General features: G+C 41.7%; 1 non-coding gene across 1 annotated transcript; it reads left to right on the top strand.

The window, feature by feature from the left end:
- The first annotated feature begins 9,762 nt into the window (after positions 1-9,762).
- Positions 9,763-9,847, top strand: TRNAR-UCU. Its single transcript is given in 2 exon segments — positions 9,763-9,799; positions 9,812-9,847. It is a non-coding gene; the product is annotated as a tRNA-Arg (tRNA).
- The last annotated feature ends 736 nt before the right edge of the window (positions 9,848-10,583 follow it).

The raw sequence follows: 10,583 nt of genomic DNA, 5'->3' as shown, positions 1-10,583 counted from the left end.
GAACGCTTGGAAGAACTGGGCTTTCTAGAGAGGACAAAACTAAGGGGAATTTGATAAACCTTCAGATACAAAAGGGTTGTTATAAAGAGGAGGGCAAACAATTGTTTTCTGGCCAGCGGGGACAGGGTAAGAAGTAATAGGGTTAAACTGGAAAAAAAGAAGGTTTAGATTAGATATTTCTAACTATGCAGGTGGTTAGCACAGGAACAGATAATCTAGAGAGGTTGTAGGATCTCAGTCACTGGAAGTTTTTAAGTGCCAGCTGGCCAAACATTTGTCTGGGGTAGTTTAGACAGGGATGATTATGCCTTGAACAGGCCTCCTTTTCTCTTGCAATTTTAGAGGTAAGTCAACCTGAAGGGCTGACAGTAAAGACAACTTCATTTGATGCTCGCAGTTACAGAAGAAAATGTTTCCCTCTTTCTGAGTACATGACTAAACAGAAGCATGACGGATCACTGTTTTCATTCCAGCACTGTTGCTGGATGAGCAGCAAACATCCTGGAAACCATATAACATGACTTTCACTGGACATATGTTGTATATTGTAAAAACACTCAAAGGATTAGCAGCTATCAGTGGATGTATCTCGAGCTGTAAACATATGGTGAATCTACAAAGAAAGGGCTAGTATAGGATATGAATGTATAAGAAAAAAAATTACAGTGAAACCAAGAATGAAATCCAAAGAAAAAGGTGTTTTCCTGGATCTATAAGAAAAAAATTATGGTGAATCCAGGAATGAAGTCCAAAGAGAAAGATCTATTCCTGGATTCTGTTATGCTTTATAGAAGTCACTTTTTTGATGTTATTTGTTTGCATTGTAGTAGCATCTACAAACCTCTACAGGCATTCAGAGTCCCATTTTGCTAGATGCTATACATAGATGATGAAAAAAAATGTTCCTTCCTCAAAGAGTTTGCAACCTCTAGTGGCTAAATCCTGCAGTGGGATCCACACACATGGCTATGGGTATGCCCATCCAGCTCCATTTTCATGACCTACCCTCAGTAGACTTTATTAACTAATAAATCAAGTTATTACTTAGATGCTTACTTTTTCAAACATATTAATTATGAATGTTAAGAAGGCAAAAACTGTATTACCTTCCTTTTTTTTACATAAAATTGAAAAACTGAGCACAATTGTGCATGCAAAATATGTCATACAGATGGTGCATCATGCTGCTGTCCTTAACAGGCTGTCCTTATGCTAAAACCTAAAGTCCACTGCACAAACGCTTGCAAACCTGCTTCACTTAGAATAGAATCACCAAAACACAGGGCTAAAAAAGACCCCTGTAAATCATCTCAACCAGTTCCTGCACTATGGCAGGATGACAGCACCTAGACAGGCTTTCTGTTTGACCTATGCTTAAAAATATCCAGTGAAGGAGATTCCACACCCTCCATCAGCAATATGTTCCCGTGCTTCACAATCCCAAGATTAGAACATTTTTCCTACTATCAAACCAACATTTTTGCTGAAAAATCAAGATTTTTTTTCCTTCCCAATCTCCTGTGAACGTAGAGAAAGAAGTGATCACCAAACACATTCCCTAGAGACTATTATCATCTCCCACACCCTGCTACTAGTCTTCTCTTTTTCTAGATTAAACAAAGTCAATCCTGTATGCGATAATCTTCCCCAGATGGCATGGAAACCAGTCAACACAGTGCCAGGCACTCTGATGAATTAGTCAGCCCAGCTGGAGCTGGGCAGCCTTCCTCTTTAGCCTGCTTGTCTGGTTGACTATCAGACCAGACTTAAGAGAGCCCAAGCAGCTGCACCAATGTACCTTGCTCCTAAAACAGCCTTGTTTCTTAGCTCCTGCCCTTGCCAGTTTGTTGTCCCTGCCCAGATGTCTCCTGTGTTCTGGATTCCCTGACTGCTGGTCTCAGCCACTGTCTTGATCGCTGTCTGAGGATCTTGGCCTATGGCTTGGTTCCTCTGGCTTAAATCTTCTGAATACTGACTCTGGTCCATGGATTTTTCCCTGATTTGGATGCTGGTTCTGTCTACCCAACTAGGCTGCCTATGCCTTGGTCCTAACAAATCTTTCCACCTTCCTTCAGGGGTACCATTTGCCAAACCTCCTATTGTTCATGCTGCTGTCTTCTGGATCCTCTCCAGTTTTTCTGCATCCTTCTTATAAAGATGTTCAGAACTCTAGCTGAGGCCTTGCAGACAGTACAGGAGAGCAATTACCTCTTGCATTTTATATACGATGACCCTGTTAATACATCCCAGAAAAAGATTTGTCTCTTTTTTCCAACGGTATCACGTTTTTTACTCCTACTCAAATTGTGATGCACTCAAACCTCAGATCCTCCTCTGCACTTCTGCCTAGCAGGTTACCGATATTTCCAGTTTTATAATGGCATGTTTGATCTCTCCTTCCTGGATGATGGAAGTATGCATATCATCTTTCCTGGCTTTGGACCATTTCTTATCAAGACCACTTTGAAATTGAATCCTGCAAATGATTATAAGTGTTCTCTCTATACTTTCATCACCTCTTTAATGAAAATACTGAGTAGAACCAGGTCCTCCGGATCCCACTTGAAAATGCTTTCCTAGTTTCACAGCAAACTATTGATGACCATTCTTTGATTGTCGTTTTTTAACCAGTTTTGCACCCCTTCAAGGTGATTTCACGTAGACTGTATTTCCCTAGTTTGCTTTTAAGAATGTCATGTGGGACACTGTCAAAAATCTTAACTAATTAAATATATGACCCATCTAGTGTTTCCCCCTTATTTTCTAAGCAGTCATCTATTAAAAAAGAGGAAACAGATTATCCTGACATTTTCTCTTGACATTCGCACTGGCAGTTTTTATCACATTATCCTCTAGGTGCTTTCAATTTGTTTAAAATTTTGTTCCATTATCTTTCCAAAGATGAAAGTTAAACTTACTGGTTTATATTGACTTGGGTCCTCTGGTATAAACATAGATAGTGCGTTTCCTCTCCTCCTTCCCCTGAGACTTCAGTTGTCCTTCATGAGTTTTCAGAAATAATCTCTATCCATGAGGAGATTGCTTCAGCTAGTTCTTTACGTACCCTGTGGTGCATTTCATCAGGTCCTGCCGACTAGTATGTAACTAATTTATCTAAATATTCTTTAATCTGTTAACATTAATGCTTGATATTTGGTCAAGAATGAAGCAAAGTTGGCTTTGAACACTTTTTCTTTTTCTGCTATCCGCTACTTACAGGGGGAAAGAGCCAATAATGGACCTCAGTCTCTCTTGTCTTGTCCTCTCTTGTCTGATGTATTTATAGAATCTTTCTTGTCACCTTCTTGTCCCTTGCTAATTGTAACCCATTTTTTATCTTAGCCTTTCTGATTTTTACCCTTACATGCTTGTGCTATTTCTCCATACTCAACCTTCATCATGTGTCATTGTTCCACTTTCTGTATGATTCCCTTTTGATTGTTCAGGTCCTTATAGAGTGCTTGATGCAGCCACATGGGTCTCTTGCTGCACTTCTATCTTTCTACCTTACTGGTATAATTTGGCATTGTGTTCTTAATGTAGTATCAGTAGCAGCCAGCTGTCCTGAACTCCTTTTTACATTTGATTGTTTTCCGTATGTGCCAGTTCCTGGAGTCTGTTGAAAGTCCATTTTCCTTGTGCTCACTCTTTTTCTTTCCGTGGATTTCACTTTCATTCAGATTACCTTTGACCTTTAGATTTTCAGCCAGTGCTTCCCTGTTAGTTAGAATTGCACCAAAATAATCAGTACCCTAGAAATGGCCTCTCCTTTCTGAAAGGACACGTTCTTGTCCACTTTCTCTCCCATTTTTCCTCTAAATCTTACCTTGCTTTCCTACTTCCCTATTACAGCAATCCCTTCTCTGCCTCACATCAGCCCTGTGTCCCCGACTCTAATACCACTGTTCTGCATTAGTTTGAATATGATTATCTGATCATGATGTAAATCCAATTTTCTCAACATCTTTCTGTTATAGAGGCTGGGTGGCAAAAGTGGAATGGGGAGCAGTTCTTATTCTCTCTAAAGCTCAGTCAGTCATGCCATAATAGAAGTCCCATCCAAGGAAAAGCTTTTCGGCACACTGATATTAGACAATTAAATAGAATTTCCTCTATGGACTAGTCCAGCATTCGACAACCTTTTCAGACTGTGAGCCAGAATGATTCAGCTTGGGTCAGAAGAGGGCAAGCAAGTGGGTGCTGGGAAGGACTGTGTCATCGATGCCACCGGTGCTTCTCCCCCCTCTGTGGCACATGGCAAGCACCTGTGGCTGCCACTTCCCCTGCACCCGCCAGAAGTATGGGGGAAGTACCTGCCGCTGAATGCTGCTGAAGTCCCATGTCTGCGAGCCGGATCCAGATCCGTGGGCCGCAGGTTGCCAACCCCCGTTCTAGTCACTATTTGAACCCACTTCTCTAGAGATACAAGGCACAACTCTGCCCCCTGGGTTTTGAGGTGGTCTGGAATGAGGAAATCAGACTTTTGCTGAGGAAATTGAAATGTTTCTATGTGTTCTTTTTAAAATCTGCTTGTTAGTACCTAGCACCTAACTTGAGCTGAGAAGTGACTTTTCTCACTACAGGCTAAATAAAGTACTGTACTGTTTTTATAAATGTCCTCGGCTTTGCCAGAACGCTGGCAATAAAACAGGCTGGCAAGGGACAGGCACTGCCTCTGTTCTGTATCGCGGAAGTAAGTCTAAGGACTCTGGCCAGCGCCTCCCATCCGCAGGAATGTGACCAATTAACTCCCCGATGATGTCATGGCATGGCAAGAGTACTTCCCTCTCATAGCACTTACTGCTTTGCCAACTCCAACCTTCAGTGTATTTTCCTCAGTCTGGTCCATGTACTGTAATAACTAAGTCAACTGGAAAAAATATTGAAGAAAAGACTGAGGAAAAACAGCATGTAGGGGCAGCTGGAGCCAGCAAAGAAGGCACACTGAGAGCTATAAAGGAGCATTGTGCAGCAACTTCTCTCGACTTCAGCGTGTTTAGTTCCACGGGAGTTGGAGAAGATGGGTAATAAGCTGGCCTTTATTTTAAGGGATATCCCTTGGAGTCTCAGCTGCATAAAGATCAGCCTTTGGGGTGGGTAGAAACAGTGCTAACAGTATCTCTCTTTCAATAACTCCTGCTACTTGCTCCGTTGAATGGCTGTGGTCCAGCAAAGAAAAAAAAAAAAAGCTTCAATGCAGAAATGGCCATCAGGCTGCGAAAGGGAAGAGGTGATGAAAATCAGTTAGATGTGATGAAAGGAGATTATTCTTTCTCATATAACATTTATATTGTCATAACTATCAACCCCTTTTCAGCATTAATCCTGATTCCTGAACCAGTAAGATAAAGACAGGATCCCTACAACAAAATGCTACAGTCTAAGGTCCGAGTCCTGAAGGCACTAACACATGTGCTTAATTTAAGGCATGTGAGAGGTCCCACTGAAGACAAGAATATGATTTGGAAAGTTAAATCATACGTAACTTTGTGCCCTAAGAAGCTGGCGGAAAGGTGAAGGATACAATTGCCTGCTACAGTATTCTGAACACTTATAAGCGTTTTTTGTATTATTATAAATGAGTTCCCATTATCTCTATCCATCATTAATTTGCTGATTTCTTACTGCTGTTGTGGCAGAGATGAGTTTTGAAGAACGACTGAAAAATGAAGATAATGGCCTGAGAGGGCTGCTCAGGGAGAGTGTCCCATGCAGCTAGGCAGCATACTGAACAGATCAAAAACCAAGCTTACTATTTAGAAATGTTTTACCTAGGAAAGAAAAAAAATACCCTGAACCAAAGTGCCTGGGATGTACCACACAGATTGTCTCAGCAGGGCCATGTCAGGTGTTTTCCTAAGGTAAACCAGCAAAATGAACTCTTCCCTGTTTGGAGTCACCTGCATAAGCAGTTACTGAACATTTTGTAGCACTGGATATTTAAGTGATTTCCTGTTCTGTCTCCAGGGGGGATCTGGCCCTGCATCAACCTCTCAAGTTTGGTATTAGAAAGATGGAGAGCAAAATGACATTATTGGTACAACCTCTACGTGACTGGAACATTGTTAGTAGCTGCAATATGCTGAGACTCCTGGCAAACACAAAACACTGAATTTTTCAGATGTAATTTAAGGTTCCCAGAGGGACTGATCCTTGCCTTGCAAAATGCTTTGTGCATCTTCCAACTGGCAAAATGTAAAGTGACACTAAGTGAAATAAACCACCTTATAAGTCTGTCCTAAGTATATCCAAGAACCATATGACCAGATTATAAACTGTTTAATAGAAGTAAAGTGCTAATTCTTTTTCACTTTTAAAACAAGAAGAGGTGACTTCGATTCTCCAGAAAAATATATTGTGAACAGCCCAGTTACCTGCATCTCAAAATTGTGTAGTCCAGGCCTTCTGTATGCACAAGCGTATTTGCCTTGAGTTCTTTTCTTGCAGGCTTCATCTTTCATCCCCTCTTATCAGAAAGGAATACACTTACTCAAGGATGTGAGAGAAAGAGAGATATTTCTATGATTATAAATTGGTCATGATTAAACTTAAGCTGAAAATTATAAGATTTCTAACTATCAGAGGTTCTGGAAGAGCCTCCCATTAGGATTAGCAGAGGACAAAACAAAAAGTCTAATTACTTCTAAGCTGGAGTTTGTTCAGTTTATGAAAGGGGTTATAGATTGTGATTGGCTGCAGTAGCAGGGGAGTGGATGCAATGACCCAGGAGACCCCTTCAAGCCCTAGGCACATAGATATCATTGTGCAGTGTGCATTAGAAATACCTATATTGGGTTTGAATATATTTCCTTTCAGTCAGTGATATAAACAGTATCTATGGATCAAGCCCATAGGTCATTCATTCTTGACCATTTCACTAGAAAGAGATTTGGTCTGTTAACTGAGGGTACATCTACACATTCATTAATGCATCTTTGTTATTGCAAATTAAGTTTAGTACTTCTAATATAAGGTATTACATAAAGCGTATTAGCCCACGCTAATGCACAGTAACAAAGGTGAATTCTTTCTTGTGATGCTTAATATGCAGTAAACTAATTCTACTCTGCATTAGCACAGTTTTTGCCACGATGTGCTAATGAACAGTAGAATAGGCTACTGCGCATTACGGCACCTCATGTAGACATGCCCTGAACCACATGAACTGTTGATTGTGATTAGTAGAATTGTGACAAACAAGATCAAAAACTGTCTTTTCAGTATTTGTTATTTTAAAATTCCTTAAAGCTTTTTAGGACACTGGCTTTGCTCTGAACACTGATGGACTGATGTCTACCAGGCCAGACCTTCCAAGATTTTGTCTTTCAGTGTTAATTTTTCCATAAACATCTTTTCCACGTTCTCTGGATGCAATCCACTGTATAGATAACTACTTATATATAGTAGAAACAGGGCACTTCTACATGTGCAATTAGTGCACATGAATAAACTCCTGAGCTTATTACTCCAGAGTTTTTTGCTCTCAGGAGCCATGTCCACATGAGTGCAGATATTTGTTTCCCTGGGGGACACCTTGTGTCGCTGCTACTTGTCCCCAGGGAATGCCCATGCCACACGCCCTCTGGCACATGGCAGGTTACCCTGGGTGAGGTAGGGGATGCTGGGGCCAGCAACTGTTGTGGCACTCCTGTAGTTGGCAGCCTGGCCAGCAGCCAAGTAAGAGCAGACATAATCTCCCTACAAGCATGCGGTATACCAGGGTAGAGGGATTATAAACGCTTTGAGAAAAGGTGGAGATGGGGACTACCTTGGTGGTCGGGGGCAAATGAGAACAAAGCAGCAGGGGTAGCAATAGTATTCAAGAACCCAGAGCTCAGAGTAAAGCAGGTAAAAGAAGAGGTAGAACGAATGATATTATCACTCAGGGGAACAGAATTAGAAATGTTCAATGTATATGCACCACCAGAGAGGGAGGGAAGGAACACACTACTTAGCTAGCAGTTTATGTGATTGGAGGGAGACCAGTTTATGTGGTTGGAAGCAGTCTCTGGTTGTGGGTGGTGTGTGCTGTTGCCATGTATGCCACCCTGCTTCTTTTTGGCATGTTTTTTTTTTTACCCCAGGATCTACTGGTACACTCCTTAAAAAAGATTGAAAACCCCTGGTATAGGGAAACGGTGAGTCAAGTCCAAATGAATGGGCATCAAAGCAGAGCCTTTAAAATCCATACAGGAGTGAGACACAGGTTCCCCCTGCTACCACTACCATTTGTATGTGGCATGGAACTGTGAGCACAAAGAATAAAAAAACCAAGGTTATAAGCAGAGTAAAGATACTGGGAAGGGCTGCAGTAAAATGATGATATGGATGATATAGATGTAGTAGTTAGAGATGGACTTTCAATGGAAAGGGTGCTAAAGCATACATCAGAGTATGGAGAAGCAACAGAGGCTAAACTAAATGATCAAAAATCACCATAATGGGAGTGGGGAACTGGAGGGACTTGGAGGAGCTGGGCCTTCAAACAAGAAAGAGAGAAATCAGAGTGCTAGGGATCCCAAAGGATGTCAAAGGGAAAGGTAATGCATCATGGGAAAAAGGTGATGGCAAAGCTATAGCAAATACTTTGGTTATGGTCTGGAAGGACACTGAGCTTTGCTGGAAGAGAGGAAGCAGTTAAGGTTGTGCTACTGCCAATTATTCTTTATATAGACATTGTGTTCTCACCAATGTGGCAGAAGATAGCAGAGGTATAGAGGGAAATGTGTGTGTTCTTCTGGAATGCCAAAAGAGAAAGCTTGGTTAGATCTGAACTGTACAAAGTGGGAGTGGTGGGCTGTTTGTCTATGTGAACTGCATTAGCATGATATGCAAGGTTGTAATGGAAGGGAGAAGGAAAAGCAGCATGTATTACCCAATTTCACAGGGCTGCAATGTTGAGGAAATGGGGAGTAGATCAGAATTCTTTAAAGAGTTCATGGGCGTGGCAACCACCAGTCATTACATCAGGAAAGAAGGATTCATGCAGAGATATAAAATAGGGAAGGTAGGGCTGGAGGTCCTGAAGACTCATAAGAAATTGATGAAAGGGATAAGAGAGAGAGACAGGATGGCGCCAGTAAGAAACTTCACAGAAGGACAAGTAAAAGCGGTGGCAGGTAAATAACAAAAATAGGAACATACTGACCTAGCATGGATGGTTGTAAGACATATCTTGCTGGTGAGCGAGGTGCAACAAAGATGGGGCTTGACAAGCCCATTAAGGTGCCCAAGGGAGAGGTGTGGGGAAGAAGAAACTGTGGGACATGTTTTTTGGGAGTGTACATATGCAAAAGGGGGTATGGGAAAAGGACACTTTCTGAGTGCACCAAAATAAACCTGGCATTAGCACAGGAGATGGTACTATGTGGACTTATACCAAAGAGAACAGAGGAAATGTTATTAAGAACTTTATTAGCATGTGTTAAAACTAATTTATGAAAAATTAGAAACCTCTGGGCATTTAAGAGGTTGGCTTTCACTAAAAGAGAGTTCCTGAAGTTGGGACTGTATGAACTGAAATACTACATTGTAGGACTGTGCAAAGCTTCAGTTCCTGATTCGATTCGGTGGAGATTTAGCCCAATTCAGTGGCTGAATCTCTGAATAGAAACAGAGGACCCTTTAATCTCTCTGAATCAAATCAGGATCCTCCGAACCGATTCGGAGAGATTTGGAAAGATTCAGAGATTCAGACATAGGCACAGCTTTAAATGTTTTTTCTACATACCTCTAGGTAGCAGGTGGATTTAGCTCACAGGTGGCTCTGTGGTGCAATGGATAGCACGTTGGACTTCTAGAAAGTGAAGGGATTCAAAGGTTCTGGGTTCAAGTCCCAGCAGAGTCACACTTTTCTCTTGCTGGGATCACTTGATCCCAGCTGACTTCCTACCTATGGTATGGGCGTTGGACCTGATGATCTCATGAGGTTCCTTCCAGCCCCTAATGTCTGTGAAATCTATGGATGCTGGGGCTCATGGAGTGAAGCACTTCTGGTCCACTTCCAGGTTCACCGCCAAGCACGTGGAGGGCCGCCCCGCACTCCTGTGGGATGCTCTATATGCCCCAGCATCGCAGCATTCACAAGCTGCGCTGGTATTTCAAGGTATGTAGAAAAAACATTTAAATCTGTGTCTATGTCCGAATTGCTGATTCTCCGAATCACCATCGAATCTACAGATTCAGATTTGGCCGAATCGAATCAGAGGCAGTGGTCCGAATCCACGAATCTAATCACTGTCCCTGATTTGGGCTAAATCTGAATCAAATAGGGCCCGCTTCGCACACCCCTACTACATTGATCAGGACAAGGAGATGTAGTTCTTAAACATTTTCACCGTCTGTGTCCCTTCCTATTAGCAAAGGAAAAAAGATCAGGTGTAGTTCAGGGTGAGTTTATGGATGTCAAAAAGAAAGAACAGTGTTGAATAGAAAATATTTGAGTGGACAGAGAAGCTTACTTTGAACATCAGTATTTCAACTATCATAATACTAGGCCGTTTCAGTGTATGTTATAAGGCATGAAATGCATTCAGGCCTCTTGCTACATGTTTTGTCAACATGCAATATGCAGCTTCTAGTAT

This window comes from Alligator sinensis, unplaced genomic scaffold, assembly GCF_000455745.1.
Source record: "Alligator sinensis unplaced genomic scaffold, ASM45574v1 scaffold599_1, whole genome shotgun sequence".
NCBI lineage: Eukaryota > Metazoa > Chordata > Crocodylia > Alligatoridae > Alligator > Alligator sinensis.
This window is presented reverse-complemented; position numbering and strand designations above follow the sequence as displayed.